We start from the raw sequence: 24,186 nt of genomic DNA, 5'->3' as shown, positions 1-24,186 counted from the left end.
TTCATTCCGATTGCACCAGGTGCCATTAACTCTTTGCATTTTGTTCTGAATGTTTTAATGTCCATTAAATCAATATGCAGCAGTGAAGAACAAATCAGAGACCACGAGTAAAAATGCCACTAAGATACAATTTCCAAGTGTTTTTTGTCTTACAGTCAACTTGGACTCAAAAACTGACCAAGTCGAAAACCGTGATATTTTAGATCTATTTGTGAAGTTTCACCAAATCACGTGTCAGATGTGAAGTTTCTGCATAGAACAAGGTCATCTGGTCTCCAATAGTGATTGAGACACGAGCGAGCAGTCAGTCATGGTGTGTATTGCTGCATCTGGTCGATTATGGGTAACTTGGTTTGATGCAGCTATGTCAATGAGAAGCATATTGATATTTTCTAATCGATGGGCTGTGAAAATGGAGCTGCGTGATTGTGAAATTACAGGGCACCTGTTTTCCCACAAATCAGAAAAAAAGACAGAGAGGTGACCGTATCTTCATAGTTTGCAACTGTGTACAAAATTATGATTCTGTTTGATTTCCAAGTAATATTCTGTTTTGCTCACATTATTCAGACTTCTGGGAAAACGGTTTGGCAACCTCCTATCTCACTGGCCCGCCGACCACTCCTTGAATTTACTTAAAAAATATTAAAATCATTGCAAGGGCTTACTCTTTACCTAATAATCAGTTTGCTCTTTCTCAAGAAATAACAGACATTCTTCACTCTAGTGAGCGTCCTGATCGGTCACAATTCTCTCAACATCTATCTATCTATTCTATCCAAATTTTATATCTCTATCTACTCTCTATCTATATCTATCTCTCTATCTCTCTATCTATCTATCTATCTATCTATCCGTCCTGTCCTGTCGGTCTGTCTGTCTGTCTGTCTATTTTATTAGGTGGTAGTGATTTTGTTGTTTTTCAGTTTTTTTTATCTCCAGTTGAGTTTTTTAGTAAACCACTGCACATTCGAAGGACATTTGTATGAAAACTTGTCAGATTAGAGTACGTGCTGTTGGGACCAGGAACTGTGAACCGCCCACCAGAAGAAAACATGCAAACAAAGTACATCATAAAAACGTTCTTTCATCGGTGAAAACAACCACCACCTGGTGTTTATATCCTTTATATAACTTAATATAATTAAAACCCAATCCTAATTAAATTACAGGGATAATAAAATTTGTCACGTCTTACATTACTTTGAGAGTGCAATGCCAAAAGCATTTAAAAAAAAACAAACATTTGAAAGATAAGGTGTTTATACACATCCAATTTGCAATGCAGCTATTATTTCAATTTGGTTGTGTGATACATATACTTTACCGCCACATTTGCACCATAGTTTTCTGATGAATTAAGCGCATCAAAAATATAAAAGATAAATCTCCTACAAACACCAAAATAAAATGTGTGCTGCGCCACATGTGCTGAAATCTGTGGCCAGTGATGAAACTCATGTACTGTATGTGTTCCCACCTATATGAATATTAGAGGCCTGACGTGGGAAAGGTATGAGTTTTTGAAGAGCTCATCCCTAAATTTTCAAGAACACAAATGACAACAGATCTTGTAACCGAAGATATGATACGAAGCTGTATTGTTGGTGCATTCATGCTCAGTATTCATTGGTTTTCAGTGTGTTATTTATGATTCGCTGCCAAAAAAGACAGGAAGTCAAGAGGTCATTTGAGCATTAAGTGCCAGTCATCGGAGACGCATGGTTTACACTAGCTAGCTGGTTAATGCTGCTGGCTGCACTGTTGGCTGATGGGTCAAGCCTGTTGTTGTGTGTGCTCAATCGAAGTGTCTTTCTCGTTGTTTGCGTGCTCTCGCTGTCCAGATTCCTTTAATAAAAGGTAATTACTCTTAGTCATCATCACTTTCGAATATCTATCACTGAGATGATAATTAGGAAGTTTATAAATTAATATTAAAAATATTTAATTTTTAGATTTTCATGTTTTTATTGCTTGAAGTTAAAGTTTTAGCAGTTTTGGTGGTTTTATATTCATTTTTAGATAGTTTAATGTCTAAATATTTGTTATTTATTTATTCGTTTTGTTTATTTTGTTTTCACGTAACAAATGTTTTTTTTTTAATTGTTTTTAGTGGTTCTTTATTTTTTTTTTTTTTTATTAGTTTTTATTGATTTTTTTTTTTTAGTACGTTATGCACTATATAAACAATTAGAACTTTTGAAATGGCACTACGCATAAAAATAGTTTAAGGTTTTTTTTAGTTTAATTTAATGTTTTATTGTTTCAAGTAAGTAACTTTATTTTTTTCTTTAGTCATTTTTTTTTGTAAATTAATTTTTTTCATATTCTTAAATATTTCATGTTTGAAAGTTAGTTTTACTTTTTATTTAGTACAAATCAGAGATGCTAAAAACAAAATGAGAAAGTTGGCTTGTGCTAGCACAGGGGACATAAAATGGCTAAAATGAGACTTTGTGCGTGTAAAAAACAATGTCCTGATATAAGATGCTTTCTGTCTAGCCGCTGAGATCGCACGAAAGACAGAACGAGTATCCAAATAAAGGGCACAGGGCAGGAGGATCAGCTGGTTAATCACTTTACAGCAAACATTTTATATTTTTTACTTAAAATATTTTAACCTTTGCACACCCGGTATTTCAGACTGACGGCTGTTTGTTTCTGCACATACGCTCATCATTCGAACTCACCCAAAGCTCGCGAAAGTTGGTGGGCGCTCCGCATGTTTCTCTCGAAATAATTCAGCAATGATGATCCGTTCAGTGCGATGGGTTTAAACAAGGGCGAATGAATACAGTGGAAACAGGATGGAGAATCATCAGTGTCCCGGCGTGTTTTTGCTGATATCGCTCTCCAATAAGACCGACACACACTATGGATTCCTGCCAGCGTAGAATGCCCCATTCATCCCGATTCTTGTGATGCATGGAAAGACTCGAACCGGAGGAGAAACAGTCCGTAAAGAACAATTTCACAGCCGCTGCATGGAAGACTGAACAGAAATAAATAAGAGGGAAACGATATTTGAGACGACAGGAAGAGCAGAAGAGCTGTCAAAGTATTGATGCAGCTTTAGAACATGAATGTTCATTAAATCAATGCACATGTTTATTAGACACTGTCTCACAACATGTAGTTCTTTCATTAAAAACTTTTTTTTGTGTTATTTAATAGTATTAATAATAGCTATATAATTTACATCTATATTTTGTCATTTAGCAGACGCTTTTATCCAATGCAACTTACAAATGAGGACAATAGAAGCAATCAGAACCAACAAAAGATCAATAATATGTGCTGTGACATATATGACATACGTACAGGTCAATACGTTTGGCAACATTACTATTTTTAATGTTTTTGAAGCAGTTTCACCTTACTGACTCATGCAAGCCGCAATTTATTTGCTCAAAATACAGAAAAAACATGTATATTTTGATATTTATTACCATTTAAATAATTGTTGTTAAATTTATTAGACTAGAAATTATCATTTTTTCTGTGATGGCCAAAGCTGAATTTTTAGATACATTACACTGTCCTTTAGAAATCATTCCCCCCCCCCTTAATATTGATTTCATTATCAAAGTTGGAAACAGTTCTCTGCTTCATATTTTTATTCAGAACATGTGACCTTTTTAAGGATACTTTGATGAATAAAAGTAAAAACAAAAAAAAAAAAAAGAGAAGCTGATTTGTTTAAAATATAAATATTTTTTTTAATAACAATATCCACTCCTGGTCAGTAATTTGGGTCATTATTTTTCTTTCTTTCTTTTTTTAAAAATAAAATCAATAACTTTTATTCAGCAAGGATGTTTTAAATGAGAAAAAGGGATAGTAAGAAATATATTACTTTAGAATAAGATTATTAGAATTTTATTTTTTATTTTTGAAATAATGCAGTTCTTTTTACCCTTAAAAAATAGTAATGTTTCCAAACTTTTGACCTGTACTGTATATATATGTATATGTATATATATGTGTACATATATATGTATATTTACATTTACATTTTTGCATTTAGCCGATGCTTTTATCCAAGCATTTTTGGTGCATTCAGGCTATACATTTTTTTGCAGTATGTGCGTTCCTAGAATTGAACTGACCTTTTAAACACTAACGCAATACTATATATATAAACATTTTCTTTGAGCACTAAAATATTCCAGCACCATGAAGAGCTAAACATCTCAAGATATTGAAACATGTGGCTTTGCGATTTCCCAGAATTGTGTAATAACCAAAAGTTTTATTTTTTATTATTTTTTCAAATTCAAATCAAGTATAGATGTGAACTTGTCTTGCATCTTTTTTGGCACTGTGTTCATACAAAAAAAAAATTTTTTAGGTTCATACATAATGACTGATCTTTACTTTAAATATGTTTTGTTTGGATTTTTCACTTTGAAGCAATATGAAAATGTTTGCTCTTGCTTGACCTAATTATTTTGCTTGAAACATGCTTTTATTCACAAATGCCAGATGCTTAAAGTTTATCACCCCCCCCCCCCATTTTTCTCACTTTCAAAGAAGAAAGATATTAAGATCTAGGCTTACATTAAATCCTTGTCTACCTCTTTTAACAAAAAGGCTACTAAAACTTTGAATGTATAATGTTTATGTTTAATTTTTATGTTATAAAAAATTGTTTATTGTTTTGTGATCTAATTAATTAATGTATTTATTTATTTATTTATTTATTTTAATGTAATTGTTTTTTATTGCTGTCATTTTATGTATTTTTTATAATTTATTATTACTTTTATTATTATTTCTCTCTCTCTCTCTCTCCTCTGAATTTTAATTTATATATGTATTGTTTGGCCATTCTTGAACCCCTGACCCTTTTACTTTGCATATATTTTTTCACTTTTGTATTCTTTAAGCACTTGTTTAATAATAAATTGAAAAAAAAAAAGCATGCAAATGTATGACAGGCAGACAGCGTTCTATTATAGATCAGTGGTTTTAGTGTTATTTCAATACGTTATATATACGTTTTATATATATATATATATATATATAGGGTATATACATTTACAATGTGAATGGATGCGCATTTGATTGATGTGCACACATTTACAATGATAAGCAAGAATATTTGAGAAGTTACAGAGTTACTGATTCTCTGATTCTCTCTCTCTCTTTCACACACACACACACACAGACACAAGACACACACACACACACACACACACACACACACACACACAGAGACTAACTCTGATTCTCTTCGCTGTCAGTCGTATCTCGCCAGGTGCAGCTCGAGCATCTGAGCAGAATGTGTCTGAATATCGACACTTCCGATGAATGTTATTTCAGCGCCGCATCTTTCTGGGGAACTAATTAGCATGTGATATAATTAGTAAGCGCGCTGGGATTGAGCTCTGATGTGTCTCATTTCAGCAGTGCCACTCATTCACTGACCATACAGCAGGGACAGATGCAGGATCCGCCTACGCTGGCAGGTAAGAACTTTTCGCTATCTTTATACCAGGCTTTTACAATAATATCTGCAGATTAAACTTATGTAATAATATCTGTACAGCATCCTCAGACAGCAAGTGCAAAGTAAACAATAATATTTATAATGAACTTCTGTTTAATTATATTATCATTAACAATCAAATTTTGCTTTATTTTAGTAGCAGTATTATTTCATATAACATTATGCTAAATTTAAATGGATTACTGTTATTAAATAAGTTGGCTGTGCACTCTCGGTAGCATAAACAATGCCGTGAGGGCTAATAAACATCAAAGCATGCAAGCGCACATCCTTTAAGGCTAAGTTCATCAGTTCATCTTTGTACTGTATCTGCTTCTCAGCTCTTATGACAGTGTAGAAAGTAATTTGCATGCATTATTCCAATATATACATGAGATATGACAGCAGATGAGATTTAGAGGCTCCCAGATTGATCAGAAGAACCTGCTGTAATGTGTTTGGATTCTCAGTAGTGAGGTTACAGATGTTGCACCATACAGGTGGCTGTCAAAAGAACATGGAACTTGCTAATAATTTATTATCAATATTTAAATAAAAATGATGCATAATGTATGAGGAAGAAGTACATAATTTAAGTGCTATTGCATGGATGATCAGCGTGTTTTCACCTTATTGCATTTTTTTGCATTCAATGAGTTCATGTATTTTATCAGCATATTGCTTACACTGCCTTACAAATATTCAATGAGTTCATGTATTTTATCAGCATATTGCTTACACTGCCTGAAATTTCATGTCATGTACATGTCGTATTCTGCGTTTCAGTGTGGGAGAAAATCATATATGTGTGTGTGTGTGTGTGTGTGTGTGTGTGTGTGTGTGTGTGTGTGTGTGTGTGTGTGTGTGTGTGTGTGTGTTGTGTGTGTCGCGCGAGTGTGTGTGTGTGTGTGTATGTGTGTGAGAGAGAGAGACAGAGAGAGAGTGTGTGTGTGTGTATGTGTGTGAGAGAGAGAGACGAGAGAGATGTGTGTGTGTGTGTGTGTGTCGAGTGAGTGAAGTGAGAGAGAGAGAGAGAGAGAATGTGTATGTGTGTGAGAGAGAGAGGGGAGAGAGTGTGTGTGTGTGCGAGTGAGTGAGAGGAGAGAGAGAGAGAGAATGTGTATGTGTGTGAGAGAGAGAGACAGAGAGAGGTGTGTGTGTGTGTGTGTGTGTGTGTGTGCGCGAGTGAGTGAGAGAGAGAGAGAAATGTGTATGTGTGAGAGAGAGAGACAGAGAGAGAGTGTGTGTGTGTGTGTGTGTGTGTGTGTATGTGTGTGTGTGAGAGAGAGAGAGAGAGTGTGTGTGTGTGTGAGTGAGTGAGAGAGTGAGTGAGTGAGTGTGTGTGTGAGTGAGTGAGTGAGAGAGTGAGTGTGTGTGAGTGAGTGAGTGTGAGTGAGTGAGTGAGTGAGTGAGTGAGTGAGTGTGTGTGAGTGTGAGTGTGTGTGTGTGAGTGAGTGAGTGAGGGAGTGAGTGAGTGTGAGTGAGTGAGGGAGTGAGTGAGAGAGTGAGTGAGTGAGTGTGAGTGAGTGAGTGAGTGAGAGAGTGAGTGTGTGTGAGTGAGTGAGTGAGTGAGTGAGTGAGTGAGTGAGAGAGTGAGTGTGAGTGAGTGAGTGAGTGAGTGAGAGAGTGAGTGAGTGTGAGTGAGTGAGTGAGTGAGTGAGTGTGTGTGAGTGAGTGCATGTCTCTGTGAGAGAGAGTGAGTGAGTGAGTGTGTGTGTGTGTGTGTGTGAGTGAGTGTGTGTGCGAGTGAGTGTGTGAGTGCGTGAGAGAGCATGTGAGTGTGAGTGAGTGCGTGAGAGTAAGTGAGTGAGTGAGTGAATGAGAGAGTGAGTGAGTGTGAGTGTGAGAGTGTGAGTGAGTGAGTGTGTGTGAGAGTGAGTGAGAGTGTGTGTGAGTGTGAGTGAGACAGTGAGTGTGAGTGAGTGTGTGTGTGAGTGAGTGAGTGTGAGTGAGTGTATGTGAGTGAGTGAGTGAGTGAGTGTGAGTGAGTGAGTGAGTGAGTGAGTGTGAGTGAGTGAGTGAGTGAGTGTGTGTGAGTGAGTGAGTGAGTGTGTGTGTGTGAGTGAGTGAGAGAGTGAGTGAGTGAGTGTGAGTGAGTGAGTGAGTGAGTGAGTGAGTGAGAGTGAGTGTGTGTGACGTGAGTGAGAGTGAGTGAATGAGTGAGAGTGTGAGTGAGTGAGTGAGAGAGTGAGTGAGAGTGAGTGAGTGAGAGAGTGAGAGAGTGAGAGAGAGTGAGTGAGTGTGAGTATGTGAGTGAGTGAGTGAGAGAGTGAGTGAGTGAGTGAGTGTGAGTGAGTGAGTGTGTGTGTGTGAGTGAGTGAGTGTATAAATAGATATACTGTAGATATAGATATAATGGATATCAGGTATATAGACACATACACAGTAATGTGCATCCTCTCAACCACCAGGGTAGCACTATGAAGCATGTCTAAACTATTATATTCAGAATTCAAATTGCAATATGTTCCAAAGATATGCTGAATATTGTTGATAAAAGAACACCAGGAGAACAATAATATGACATCTGGCCAAAAGCTTCAGAATGGTGCGCGAGAAGTGCAGCCATTTCTGCATAGTTGCACATGATATCCACATTTCATCTCGTATCATCTTGTCACCAAAATTGATTGCAATCTACTGGCTTCTTCAAATCAATTGACCGATTGAAGGAAAAAATCTGTTTTCTGTCAGATACTGTAATTTTTCTAATTTTAAAAAAAACGTTGTAACAAATTTTAACAGTGATTCTGTCTTCCGTTCGGAAATTTCTCCTTATGCCAACATAACCTGATTTCATCATATCCATAAAATATCGAATATAATGTCTATTTACACAGCTGAATCAAGGGTGCTCTCTGCTCTGCTCAAGATGAATTTAGTTGAATATGTAATGCTGCATAGCAAGCCAGGACTGACACGGTAATCATCCTTTCTTATGAATAAGTAAGAAAAATCTATAATTGAGACCTTAGTACATTTTGGTATTTTGGCTATTGCTACAAATTAAACCCCAGCGACCTTAAGACATGCTTTTTGTGCTCCAGGGTCACCTTATATAAACAACAATAAATATTTCTCATGATATACAGTGGGTATAGGAGAAGAAATCACATTTTGTTTGCTTTGCCAGTCCTGAATGATTGCCAAGAGCCTCTCTCGACACATTGTTGTGGTGTGTTTGCCTGCAATGTCCAGGCTGTATGTACGCTTCAGTGCTACATGCCAAGTGAATAGATGCAAAACACCCCAACATGTCATCATTTTTTTGTTTATTTTTTAAAAACAAACACTGAGTTGAGAAAAAAGTATCACCCCCTTGTCGTCATGTATTTTGCCACCTTTGCAGTGTGGTAAATCATACGTGTTTACGTTGGGACTACAGTGGGTTTGGTTGCTATTTGGCATTGAGGCTACTCCCGCGCGCGGCACGAATCGGGTCCCCAAGGCACTTCTGCACAGCGTGCGTTATTTGGTGTCTTCTACACATGCATGCTAAAGCATGTCATTCTGGACATTAACGGGCAGGATTAGCCGACAAGATGCAGAGGATGGGACATACTGCATTCTCTGGACCCAATCACACTCAAAGACAATCTGAGCTAAACATTGTTTCTGTTTTTAGTGCCCAGATAGCAATAGGTGAGACATTGTCTGGCGTTCCCATAGCGATGGATTGTAATTAATCCAAGAGAACGAGTAGGAGTGCAATTAGCACTCTATTGACATCATGACTGCCAAACATGAAACCTCCCTCATTGACACTTATCTAAACTTCCACGAACACCTCAAGCTCAACTGTCTCTGGCCATCAGCTTCCATGTCGACAAAACACAACTATCATGCACAAACATCAAGTCCCCAACCAGCATCCAGAGCTGCAGATGTTTTAGGTTGCATGTGATGAATCTCTGCAGGTCTCCTGCGCAGGTGAGGCTGAAATAACCCACTAGTGCCTGAGGACGGACCCTCGCTCGCAGGTATAATAAACACTAAACAGACAGCACAATGTCACACTTAAGTCCTGCCTATTAAACTCAGTTCGGCGAGATATCTACGGCGTCTGTGCTCGACCCTGTGGGAAGTTAGTAGATTTCATGCACACTGCAAAGTCTGAGTCTTAAAGAACTCGAAAGGTCAGACCCAGGGGGAGGACGCTGTACATGGCCCGGCAGGTTAAAGTGCAGAGCTGTTTATCTGAGCTCCAACTATCAGACCTGTGAGAGGAAAACGCTGAGTGCTAAGCTCATCCTCAAACACTATTTACACGCCAAAATAGGTTTAGCACACAGTAATCTGAGCCACATATATAGTATATTACGTTAGGCAGAGGCGTTGTATCTATAACATGGCACTGAAAGGCTACACTTTTTATTCAACGTTCATGCAATTTCCATGGAAACTACAATAACTATGCTCTGTGAATCCGGCACTCGTATGATGCTCTACTTTTTGAAGACTACAACTAGACTATACCATTGGTTTTGAGGGATGTTCAAAACTAAAAAATATAGTCTTAAATCTCTTTTTTTTTTCATACATGGGACCATATAATATTTAAAGGATATTTATTTAGTTTTGTTTGTGTATTACATACTATCTTTATTATTATTTTAAAGCAACCGCGAGAGCTCCCCCTATTTTAGTTTAGTTATTACCAGCGATTGACATCATTAGTTACTGTATTGGATGATTAAATACATTTATACAAATCTAATAAAAGAAATAAGTAATACATTTTAAATAATAAACTTAACTAGAATAATTTGTATTATATCATACTGTATATTAAATGTATATGTAGGTATATATATGTATTAAAGCAAATACGATTAATATTCAAATTTGAATAAAAAAAGTCCATAAAGTGTTAATATAGATTTTATTTATTTTTTTACTTACCTTTTTTGTATAATTTGCACAATGGCTATGAGTTGTCTTTAGAGTCATTAGTGTTTTGATCTTTTGTTTAGTCAAATGCTAGTTTTAATTGTAAATACTTTATCTGAAGCATAAAGATTAAGGTGTATCTTGAATTTATAATTTTATTTCTAATATTACTGATAAGCCCATGGTGTATGTATTGTTAATACCTGGGTTTTGTGTAGCCGTTGCTCGTTGGGAAATGTCGTGATATTAAATTGTTTGTTTTGGATGTTGATGCTGCAAACATAATTGCCCTGTGACAGAAAGAAACAATTAAAGATATTATTACTAATACTTATGGATACTTCGTTTCAATTAATAAAAAAATAAAACTTAAGTTGTAACCTCTAATAGTTTCAGAACCTCATCGTTCCACCTAGTGTTTGGGAAAGCCATGCAAACTTTGTTGGATAACTAGATTTTGTGTTATAACACAGGCTTTGGCTGTGTGTCCGTTCGATTTCTAGCGTAATTAGGAATCAATGACAATCCCATCTTTCCGAGGTTTGTCCATTGTTGCTTGTCCATTATGTTGATGTAAAGTTAATCTTCACACGAGTCCTGGACGATGGCTTATGCCATCAGAATATCAAAATGAAATGTAATTATGATGAACATGGGATGATGGGCTGGAGGCACTTCAGAGTTTGACTGATAGTGTTCTGGTGACAGCAGCCAAAGTTAAGAAAGAAATTAATTGTTCATCTGATTGATCATAACCCCCGCCTGAATCCATTGGCATAACTAAATGTTTTGCCTTCAGGCTTCTGGTCACATAATTGCGGCCTGCAGCTACATTTAGATCATGATAAAAATAAAGGACCTTCACATCTTAATCTTACTTAAGCTATTTCACCATTCTATTAAACTCACGCAGGTCAGGTCTTTAATGTTGGGTATTGCCAAATTAGCCAAATTATAAAAAAAAAATAAATATGTGTTGCCTTCAGTATTTTTGTCTTGTTTTCCAAGCACACAAGTCCAATCAAGATACATTTACTTGAGCATTCAAGAAGTCTCAGCTTTCTGAAAAAATGTATATAAAGCGAGATGTTTATGCTTAAAAAACAAGGGAAACAAAACATCTAGCAATAGAGTAAACATGCACAAAAAAAAAAAAAATTAAAGGGGAAAACAAAATTATTTTTATCTGACCCAAATAGGCAGACAAGAATTTTTTTTTGTTTGTAGCCATTGTAAAAACAAATTCACTTTTAATGCATCTTTCTTATCTTCTCGCAATAACAGTATTATTTTGTACTAATACAAAAACAAGCCAAAACCTGTGCTCAAACCCACGAAACTGTTGTAATCACGAAACTTTTTTTTTTCGCAGGTTTCATTCATGAAATCATCCATTTGTCTGAGCTAAGTATCTCATCCCCCTGTCTGTTCTCAGGTCTCAGATTATGAGAAGCTCCTCCTCAGCCAATGGATCTGAACTCTCCTTCTACAGCCGAGAACATCAGTATTAACCACAGCAAGCTCTTCACACGACAGCAGAAACACTCAACACCAAATTCTTACGTTCTACACAGCATTAAACTCGCCGTAGGCATACGTCATTATCCTGGCCTACGTGTAGTATATCTTCTCGCTGTGTGTGCATGCTCTTGGGAGGGGAGGAAAACATCCTGTTTGTCGATGCTTCATCGTGCCTGAAAAAACAGGCAGTATGCGAACCTGGGGGTCATCCAACAATCTTCATACACTCAACCTGGCCAAATGCAGCGGACTGGATGGTGGGGCATCTTGTGTCTCCCATCACGCTGGTGGACAATCTGATCACCCCCCCCCCCAAAAGGGGTAATGCAGTTAATGTTTCACTGGAGGAGCTCTGATTTACTGGAGAGAGTGTATCTGTTAGGTATGTGCATGCATCTCCATTTTTTTTTTTCCTTAGGGACTCACACAGCCAATCAGCAGAGCGTAAATGTGCCGAATGACTCATCCTCTATTGACAAAAACATAAGTCTAATCATGAGGCGTCCATCTTTAAAAAGCTGTTTCTTTTTTTTGTTTTGATTACATTTGACATGGCACATTTCTCTAAAATGATTAACCCCCACATTGCTCTTGATCTAAACACAATCTCCTCCACGCCTATCTGATCTCTGACTGATAGTGTTAGAGTTTTTAAAGCTCTTTTAGGTCTAATTGTAGAAACGTCCACGCTTACAGCTCGAGCATTCACGTGTCAAATCTTGACTGGGTGTTTGATGCAGTCAGTTTTGCAAAGCGTCAGAACTACCTGCTTTTTAGTAAGTAATAATCTCCAGATGAACATTATCCTGGACGCTGAAGCAGCCTCCTAGCTTTACTTTGATACTCCATCAAATCTGTTTCTCGAGTCCTCAAGCATCTGTCTGTTTTAGGATCTTCTTTAGGACGCATTATGTTTCTTCATTTCTCAATCGGCATTGGCATATTTTTCTGTATATGCATGCAATATATCTGTACTGAGACACGATTATTGGAGATATAGAGCAACGACTGATATTTACATCATTTTATGTCAGTTTTTCATTTTTTTTTTTCTTAATTTTTTTTGCTGCTTATGGATAAGATCTCATTTATTTACATCACAAGACAGCAGATATTTTCATCATAGAGAAATATTAGCCTCTGCACCAAATTTGGTTGCAATATTCGTTGACTCAGTTTGAGGTCTTCTGAATATAAACTGAGCTGTTATTCCTCCATCATTTTCCATCTCATCAGGGACTAAATGTTCACACTGCAACTAGACGTACATAGGACCTATTATTATTATTCTCATGTCTTTTTCTCCTTCTTAGGCCAAAAGGATAAACTATTTTTATATTGGGTCTTATCTAGTTTTGGTTCTCAGTACATTTCAGTCAATTATTTTTTGGAAAATGCGTAACAGTAATGATTTTTTTTTGTTTGCTGCAACAGCACTTTCTGCAAGAACACACTGCCTTTGGGTTTCCATGCATTCATTACTGTCAAAGTCAAGTAAAACAGAATTTTTTTTCTCTGAAAAACACCCCAAGAAAGAATACATGATGGTAGGCTTTTCTCTTTAAAACGGTTTCATGACAGAACGGGGTCAACAGCAAGCAGTAGCTAAAAACGAGTCTCTGCAGTCCGTTCAGCAAACATAAACCAGGATTATTTACCATCGTTCACATGTGTTCGGTTTGCATTGTTGTCTCGATCCATCACACCTGTTCCCCCCCACTGTTGACTCAGATTTATTAAAGCCCTTGCTGTTCATCGGTCTGCATTGTGTAAAGCACCTGTGCCAGCTGATCCTGATGATTTGTTGGATGTTAAATACAGCTGTAGCTACTAATGAGCCATAGATCATTACTTAATCTAAATAATTTTTATATTAATCTGTTGAACATGTAATGCACATTCAACGCCATTGTTTCCTGGTGTCAGACACACACAAAGACATGCACAGTCATGGACAGATAGTTTCATATAAGTGTTCAGCTAATTTTGCTATTATAAAAAATTTAATTACGAGTGTAATCTGAATAGAGGTGGTCTCATATTAAATGCCAGTGGACTATTTTTGTTTTTATTGGTTGCTGCAGGGATCAGTGCACACTATGTTACATTTAAAAAACATTATTAAACCAGTTTTTCCATATTATTATTTAACAGCAACATATAAAGCATCAAATATGTAAACCAGTAGGTTATTCATTTTTACAGCAAACATAAAATTCAAAGGACTTATTCATTATATTTCAGTAATTATATTTGTTTAGAGACAAAATCAATAATCATGAACTTAGTATATCATAATTTGTTGAGTATATCTTGTTTTCTACTTTTTTATGTCATAAATCTTACTCATTACTGAATTAGTATGTCATAGTGTCCTCTTTTTTTTTTTTTTTTTTTTTTGGACGGTCTATCTCAATCTCGTAATTTTGATATAATTTATCATTTTTTATTTAATAATTGTGGTAATTTATGTAAATTTGGAAAAATTTTGATGTCTTAGTTTCTTACTTTTTATCTTATACTTGTGACTTAGTATATCCTAATTTCAAGGTTTTTCTAATCGAGAATTATTACTTTTTGTCAATAATTTTGACTTTTTAATCTAACAATTTGTAATTATTTGCCATAATTATGATGTTTCCAACATTTTTTTTTTTGTTTAATAATTGTGGGTATTCCATGTCGATTTGTTGGGGGTAGGATACAATTTGACATATGCTTCTTAGATTTAGTATGTCATAATTTTAAGTGTTGTGTTTTTTCTCATAATTATTAAGTTGTACATTTGGGCCTACTTTGACGTCTATTTAATCTCATATTTTGGACATTGTAGAAAAACATAACAATGTAATAAGTGTGGGTTAGTTTATGTAATTTTCTGTGTACTTCATTCTAAGAATTGTAACTATGGATTTTTGAATTAGTATGTCATAATTCTGACATTTTGAGGTCAGGAATTTTGGATTATTCACAATACGTTATTTAGACTTTTTATTAATAAATGTTTTATAGGTGATTCTGTTGATGAGTTTTAGACCTTTTGTGTCATTTTTTTTAAATCTCTATAATTCTGAATGTTTATGGTAATAAATTGTGTTCCCTAGTATGTCATAATTCAGAGTTAGGGAAGGTTACTGTAAACCCTGGACGGACACAATAAAATCACAAAAATAAAGTGAATCTCCACCACTTTCAACTGCACTTCTATTTTTATGTTATCACTCATTTTACTATACGGTAGCATGTTTTTTATTGATCACACCGGCTCGCATTCAGTATCATGGGAAGAGAGGTTTAGTATTTAGTTCAACAGATGTATGGAAATAAATATGTACAGCGCATTTGTCTTTCTTCCCCTGGTTTTGAAGAACTTTGTTACTGTGGAATCAGATGTTATGAATTCATCTCACAGCTAGGTCACTGGAGACCTGTGTTTTTGTGTTTTCTCATTTGAAGTGTCCCGCGCAGGCCGAGCCGTTTGATGTGGTGATCTTTAAGATGAGTGGACTCGTCCAGGGAGCTTTCAGTCTCGGGCGTCGGTTCTTCACGCTGGTGGCCATTCGCAGGGTGAAAGTTAATAACTCTCACACCTCCTTGCACTTCACATGGGATACAAACAAGTCACATCACATCCCCTGAGCTTACTCTGCACTTCTTACTGATACAGTGCAAACCCAGCTCAACCATTCTGGCTCTTTGGCTCTTTCTGTGTGACCTCAGCTAATAATCCAGCCGTTCTGGTCCATCATTTTTACTCAAGGAGTGCACCCACAGGCGGAGGGTGAACCAGTACAGGGTAAGGCCAAAAGCAGCCAAATGTATTAACATCAGTAAAATAAACCCGTCTTTTTAGGCAAGGACCAGACATGGGTGTCATGTAGGCTAAAATTTTTTTTTATTTAACGTGATTACAATTTAATAAAAACGTCAGAAATTTACTAATTTATATAACGTAGCCAATAAATTATATATTGAAAGTGACATTATCACTAACATTGATCTAACGCGAATTAAGCATTCACAAAAAAACAAAAATACACAAAAAAATCAATGAAGCTGTATACACTGTGAAATTAATCTCTTACTTACATTTGAAAGGATGTGTGGATTGTGTGTGATTGGTTATAAATAAAAACAAAACTGGTCACACTTTGATGTCATTAATTTCTAATTTAGATCTATAGGACTTTTATGTCATAATTAGGACTTACGTCAGTAATTTCAAACTTTTATTCTCTAATTTCTCAATTATGACTTTTTGCTTTTAAAATTTTTTTTTTTTTTTTGGTTGGCATAATTGTTTGATTTATCATCCCACAATTTAGACTTTTCAAACTTATCATTTTGTCTTTTTATTAATAATCTTGGAGTATTTTAATGTCATGATTTTTTCGATAATTTCTAGCCTTTTTATCTTACAATTATGACCTTTTATGCCATAATCCATGGCTTTTGGTCATAATTTTTGACTTTTTTCATCGCTTATTTTTTCATTTTTTTCAGTCCCATAATTCAATTCAGTTCAAGGTTGTTTTTACTGTTCTATCCCCCATAATGGCGTCTTAAATTTAGAATTTTTTACTTTTTATTTAATAATTTGTGATATTTAGTTGATTTTTTAAAAATCTATATATTCTATATATTTTCTTTAGATGTTTTCTATATACGTCTATATATTTTTCTTTGTTATCTTTAAAAAATATACAACTAATATTTGTTTATCTGACATTATGTCATAATTTGCAATGTCATTTATTTTGACCTTTTTTAAACCATTTTTTTATCATTTAATATTTTTTGTTATAATTTTGATTATTTTAATTCTCAAATAATAGTAATTTTTTTACTCTCGTAAACCGAGTTACCAAAACCATTGATTTTTTTTTTTTTTTTAATCCAGCCAAAACATTCGACTCTCATGGACTTCAGAAGAATTATGACAGAGTGGTTACAATGTGCTGTGATTGTTTGAAAAAGAACAACAGAGAACTTGAAAAATCCCTTTGTGTTCCTCAAAAGAAAGTAAGTCAAAACAGATCTTTAAAGCGTCGTTTAAGAAGACGTAGATGACAGCTTGGTTCAAAGAGAGAGCGCCGTGCTTCTGTGACACGGCGCCGAGTCTCACACAGGCTCTCTTCAAACCTGCACGAGATGTTATGTCACATTCTTTTGTTTTGAACAAAGCAGTCATTTGAAGACTGGAGCGGCGTCTCGTCCGTGAGTCGCCCACAGTCTGCATTCAATCCGACCGCTGGCTCTCCTCGACCTGCACGAGTCTGTGTGCATGCAGCTTTTATAATCAATATTTCAGCTTGATTCTTGGGCCGGTATCATGCAGTAGGTTGCAATAATAAATAACGATTTTAAGGAAGAAGTCAAATCTCTGAGGTGCTCTGTTTTCAGCCTCTAATGGCACATAAAGCAAACTGTGATTGTATATATTCAGTATATGTCAAACAGTCTCTTTCTCTCTGAGCAGGCAGCTGTTGTCCGGAATAAGATGAAATGTTATGGAAGCCCATTTCTAACATTTGAGAAAAGACATTTCATAATTTGACAAAAAATATCAAGATTATGAAATACTAACTCATAATTACTGACTGGAGATTTTTGACTTTTTATGTCATAAAGACTTTGTCATAATTATAACTCAGTATCTCATAATTATGATTGTCACAACTTTGAATTTTTCCTCAATTATGACTGTCATATTTTTGACTGTATATCTCAGAATTGTGACTCAGTTAAGATTATGATTGAGATTAAAGTGATAATTACTTTTTAATCTTAATTTAATTCCGAATTTACATTTGTTTGTTTAATAATTATGATAATTTAAAAAAAGTTTAGTCAATTTATAGGTTTTATCTCATAATTTTAATTATTATAATTTATCATGTCATAATTTAAAAAAAGTTTAGTCAATTTATAGGTTTTATCTCATAATTTTAATTATTATATTTGACTTTTTATTTTATAACCAAAACATTTTAAATCATAATTTCAATTTAATAAACAAAACAAACTAAATTTCGACATAATATCATAATTACGTCATAACTGACTTTTTATCTTATAATTTTGACTCAATTAATTAATCTCATGTTTTCTATCCATAATGTTTATCTTTTTAAATCTCATAATTTTGACTTTATATTTAATAATTGTGACATAAATTTTTATATTTTTATTTCATAATTTAAACGTTTTATCTCATAATTATGATTCGATTTTTGTGGTTATAATTTTGATTTTTTAATCTCATAATTTAGTTTTATTTATTTCAGGATTTTAATTTGTTATCTCATAATTTGTTTTTCATAATTACGTCATAATTGTCTTATTATCTTATAACTTGACTTTTTAATCTCAATTACATTTTTGTCATAAATCTGATGTTTTAAATCTCATAATTTAAATTTTTTGTAATAATTTTGACTTTAATCTCATATTAGTATTTTGACATTTAATCAAATAATTGTGATTTGTTAATCCCAAAATTTTGCTTTTTTTCTGAATTGTGATATTTTGTCTTCATTTCGACTTTTTATCTCATAATTTTGACTTTGTATCTCATAATTATGAGTATGTAATCATTTTGGCTTTTCTCCTTGTGATTATGACTTTTATGGCATATTTTTTTTTTTTAAATCTCATAATTTTTTTTAAATGTCATAAATTTCACTTTTTATTTTATAACTATGGTATTTTGTTACAATTTGAACATTTTATGTCATCATTTAAATTTTGTGGTTATAATTTGATTTTTTTAATCTCATAATTTAGTTTTATTTATTCCATATTTCATTTTTATCTCATAATTTAATTTTTTTTCATAATTACGTCATAACTGACTTTTTATCTTATAATTTTGACTTTTTAACCTCAATTTAATTTTGTCATAAATTTGACATTTTACCTCTCATAATTTACAATTGTTGTAATAATTTTGACTTTAATCTCATAATATTAATATTCTGACATTTAATCAAATATCTTTGATTTGTTAATCTCAGAATTTTCGCTAATTGTGATATTTTGTCATCATTTCATCTTTTTATCTCATAATTTTGATTTTATATCTCATAATCATGAGTATGTAATCATTTTTGGTGATTATGACTTTTATGCCATAATTAAGTTTTTAATCTCATCATTTTTAATTTTTAAATGTCTTAAATTTCACTTTTTATTTTATAACTATGGTATTTTGTAATAATTTGAACATTTCATGTCATCATTTCAATTTAGTGGTCATAATTTAGATTTTTTAATCTCATAATTATGGTTTACAAAAACATGATTTTTTCCCCATACAGACTGCTCAGATAATCTCGGTTTCCTGCGTTCCAGGTTTCGTTGCATTGTCTATCCGTTCCAGCAGAAGCTGACGCAGCGTCAGGCCATCATCACCATCACCTTCATCTGGGTGCTGGCTGTGGGCATCATGTGTCCGTCTGCTGTCACGCTGACCGTCTCGCAGGGCGTCCTGCACTTCATGGTGGACGGGACAACGTCACGTACCCGCTGTACACCTGCTGGGAGGCCTGGCCCGACCAGAGCATGAGGAAGATCTACACCACCAGTCCTCTTCTACGCACATTACTGGCTCCGGTCACGCTAATCGTCTCCTGTACACCGCATCGCCGTCAAGCTGGTCAAATCACCGGCGTCCATACGGGCGCACACGCGCGAGGACGAGAGCCGCCGGGTTTCCGCAGGAAGTGCAACGTGGTGAATGACTGTGATGGTGGCGCTGCTCTTCACGTATCCAGGCTGCCGCTCGGGATCCTCCTGATGCTGACGGGGACGACGGACACTCTGTCGGCCGCTCGCTGGACTATGGTGGCCGTCTACGTCTTTCCGTTCGCCCACTGGCTGGCCTTCTCAACAGCAGCGTCAACCCATCGTGTACGGCTACTTCACGAGAACTTCCGGCCGCGGCTTTCAGGCAGCGTTTGAAGATGATGTCCTGTGTCCTGTGTGGACGAGCCGCCGGCAGCCCAGACGCAAATGACACGTGGACAACAAAACCAACCGTGTGAGCTGCGGACACAGAGACAGACCACCTGAGACTCTATCAGCAGCAACGGCGGTGGGAGAGAGTTTCTGCCAGCGAGGAGAGCAGGTAGACGTAGACGAGCTGGACTGTCTGGAGGAGTCTGGGAGCTGAAGGGAGTGGGGGGTCCTGCATCTCCATGTGTCACTCCACAGACAGAAGGAACACTTACAAACCCTCACGCAGACTTTCCCTGTGAAACCATACACACACACACACACACACACACACACACACTGGTTTGTTTTTTGTGAAAAGTGGGGACATCACCATAGGCGGAATGGTTTTTAATACTGACAACGAAACTGTATGTGCCTAATTATTAATTGTGCCCTAGAAACACCAACACAACCCTACAGACCTAACACCTCAAAACACCTAAAAAACCCTACCCTAGGGAAACCCTTGTGTGCAGGTTTTTCTTTACTTTCCCCCTCAAAAACAAACTAAGACTGTATGGGTTATAAGCGTGTTTGAGGAAAATTGGGGGACATGGGTTTAGTCCTCATAAAGTCACCAGATCATGGTAATACTGTGACATACCCATGCTAATTACCTACAAGGTCCTCCTCCTCGATATGATCTTCTCAAACACACACACATACACACACACACACTCTCGCTCTCTCTCTCCACACATACACACACGTCAAATAGGGGCATCACCCACTTAGCACTCACGCGCATCCTTTGCACTCACTCTCTCCTCACACACAAACACAAAACACACTGCTCTCTCTCACAACACAAAACACACACAACACACACACACAACTGACAGCAGGGTTACATACGTTTGGGGGAGAAACAAACTGGCAAAAGTTTCTGAATAAAAATTAGGATTCAAATAAAATGTTTCTTTTATTTTATTATTTTTTTTAAAAAAAGCTACAGGTTTGTTGTGATTGGATTGCACGATTTGACCCAAACTGTATAACTATAATTAATGCTAATATCAATATTATTATCATCATTTTTTTTTTACTTAATAACAGCCTTAATAATAACAATTATATTAAATTTGGTTAATATTTAACTAAGCTGAAAAAATAAAACGTATCTAGTATTTAAGAAAATTTTTATAATATAATAAATTTTAATTATTATAGATTGCTATTATTATTATTTAATATTCTTGAAGACAACAAAATAGTATTTAAATATTATTGATTAGTTACATATTACAAATATTAAGTCCAAAATTATTTTCAATAAAAATTATTTATGCAAAAAACTAATAATACTAATAATATAAATATACTTAGTGCTGTGTAATAACAAGTTTTTATAATTAATAATAATTAATTAGTGTGTTATAAAAGTTAAAATTATTATTATTAATAACAAGATAAGAAATATGGGACTATTATAATCTTTCACTATAATATGTAATATTTTACTATAAGTGGAATATACTATATTGTTGTATTTTTATACTCAGGATCGTAAATTTTTTGCACCTGCTAAAATAAAGAAGATTAGAATATTATGTCACGAATCTCGTATAATAATAATTCAAATCAAAATTTGTTAGATTACTCACTGAGATTAAGGAAATATTAATATTACTTCGCCTGTCAATACTAGACCTTTGTTATTTTAAACAGTTGAAAATATTACAATGGTCATATGTAATAATTTTACTATAGAGAAATATTACAATATTACTAATTTCGCTCTTAAGACATAAATATATTTGTAATGTAAGTAAAATTTAAACATAATTACTTTATTATTAATTCGACTGTCCTCCATTAAGCTCTTCAATTTTCAAAATGGTTAAAAATTGAAATTACAGCCTTTGTGAGTAATTGCACTACCACCATCTGATACATTTCTCTCTTAATTGTAATCCCACCATCAGCATTTAAACTGTGAGAATCAAACTATATTAAAGGAATAGGCTCTCGACCACACCAAAATTCAATTCATTCCGCACCTTTTTTTCATGAACAATTCGCTGCATGAATCATAATGAGCTACATAGTCATGGTATACTATTTATTTATTGCTCTCACTGCAAAACGACGCTCTCTTCTCGATCATAATCTCCTTTGGGTTTGTAATGAGATAAGGGTGAAATAAACGTGACATGATTTTTCAGAATTTGGAGGGGAAATGTCCGTAAAAATAACGGTTACAGGACCAGCATGTGATGCAGACTGTCTAAAGCACTATTGCACACTAAACCCGTCATTAGTCACTGTATTAAATGGGTTCATGGAATGATTATGTGTGTGTTTGGGGGTTGTTGTGCGCGGTGTTACCCTTCTGTTTTGATATGCAGATGCATGTAAAAATATTGCTCTGTACAAACAACCAGCAGGGTCCATTCATGACTGTGAAGTGTCTGTTGCAGCCTTTCAGACAACAACACTGAACAGGCTAATTAGAAAAATTAATGGATTGTGTAAAACAATTCAAAATGCCTGTGGGAAATGCCTTTTTATATATGTAAAGTTTCTTGAAGATAGCTGATAACACGATGCCAGAACTAAGTTATAGTTAAGGGACTAATAACCAAACGTCTATAAAAAACTCTGGGCGTTATGGACTAAATGCAACTTTACTATGAATCTTTAACACTTCAACGTTTACTATGCTATATGGGGAGTGACCGAGGTGGTTTGGACACACACCTTTGCGTTGAATGAAGGCAAACTAAAAAATATATACAAACCCTATCGTGGGGGTCATGTTGTCACACTATATGGGGTAAAGCTGTCAAACACAAAACCCGCCATTAAACAGGTTTTGTAGTATAATTTAGACGGTTGGTGTGATGAACACAATAAATCATTCATGACACAGTATAAATGGAATAATCGAGATAAATACAAAGAGTCAAACCAGTTCATTTTGGCAGTAAGAACATTACAGGAAGAAGACAAGCCAGTACTAAAGTGACAACAGTCAAACGCTATGTGACAACTACCGAATGACAACTTAAGTAACACACACAAAACACGTGATGGAGACACCAGCATGATGCAACACATCCAGAGCAATATTTATCCTTGTGACAACTAGCCCGGTCTGTTTTATAAAAGGGGACTCGCTGCTGCAGTGGTTTTTGTGTGAGTAGAGAATGTGATAGTGTCACAGTCACTTCTGTTCATGTTAGTATCTTTGATGGACCTGAGTGAACTCAAGCATGAAATAACATCTCTGACCTCTATGAGCAGCAGCGCATCCATCTGTTTGATTGACAGCTGAAGATCTGCTCGCTGGTGAACCCTCAGGAGATCACAGTTACTCTGTATGTGTGCCAAAACAATCATTCATTATGATTTATTTCATCAGAATACACAAATGGTTCTCAATGGATAAAGATGCTTTTAGCAGCCAAATGGTGCAATTACCAATACTAACCAGCCAAACCTTGACGTGCTCCAGGGCATGTTATTAATCTGAACCATTGAAAACAGCTCAACTAATCTACAATCCAAACTGACCTGAGACATTGCTGGTCGTACTGTGAATGTAATCTTATTAGTGCTTGTTTTATTTCATAAACCTTCTTCAAAATATAAATGCTTCTGAAATGGCTTTTCTTGTCGATCATGTTGGTTAATTTTAACCACTAACCAAATATCTGCTGTTGTAGGTGATGCAGTCCTTCTGAAATCTGTTATTGGTACTTTAATGCTATCATTTTAAATGATTAAAAATTAAAATAGGGGGGAAACATGCACATGTGAAGAGAACATGGTTAAAACAAGAGTTACGATTGTCCCGTCATAGCAGATGCTGACAGATACAAGTATTTTCAACTCTGAACTGTTTATAATTGCACTCAGTGTGTGTGTAGGAATATTCTTGAAGAGTTCAGAGAAAACTGAGACTGTACATGCAGCACTTATCTGTTGACACTTCTTTTCTTGCTTGTTCTTCTTCTTAAACAAACTGTGACACTTCAGTCAGACACAGATTTGACTCTGTTCCACAGCATACTAATGAAGGAGAACTTCCCCAGCCTTGATTTGTAGTCTGTGTTACTATCTTGTCACCCCGGGTTAAAATGTAGCTTCTATGACATCTTATCAGACCGAGCTGGTGAAAGCGGCTGCAGCGGGAGGGGGGGGGTAATCTCCGGGGCTGTAGATTGGCTTTGCACTAAACTCTCCCGTCTCTGCCACCTGCTGCTGTAGGTAGCGAGTGGTGTGTTTGGACCAGCTCTCACACACTGACATTTACAACACCGATATATCAACAGCGTCCACCT

The 24,186-nt window shown here is 35.4% G+C and overlaps 1 pseudogene; it reads left to right on the top strand.

The window, feature by feature from the left end:
- Positions 1 to 19,919, top strand: part of LOC122145868 — a 32,143-nt pseudogene extending 12,224 nt beyond the window's left edge.
- Positions 19,920 to 24,186: the final 4,267 nt, after the last annotated feature.

Source organism: Cyprinus carpio, chromosome A8 (genome assembly GCF_018340385.1).
Source record: "Cyprinus carpio isolate SPL01 chromosome A8, ASM1834038v1, whole genome shotgun sequence".
Taxonomy (NCBI): Eukaryota; Metazoa; Chordata; class Actinopteri; order Cypriniformes; family Cyprinidae; genus Cyprinus; species Cyprinus carpio.
Note: the sequence above shows the minus strand (reverse complement) of the source record. Positions and strands in the feature narration are given on the sequence as shown.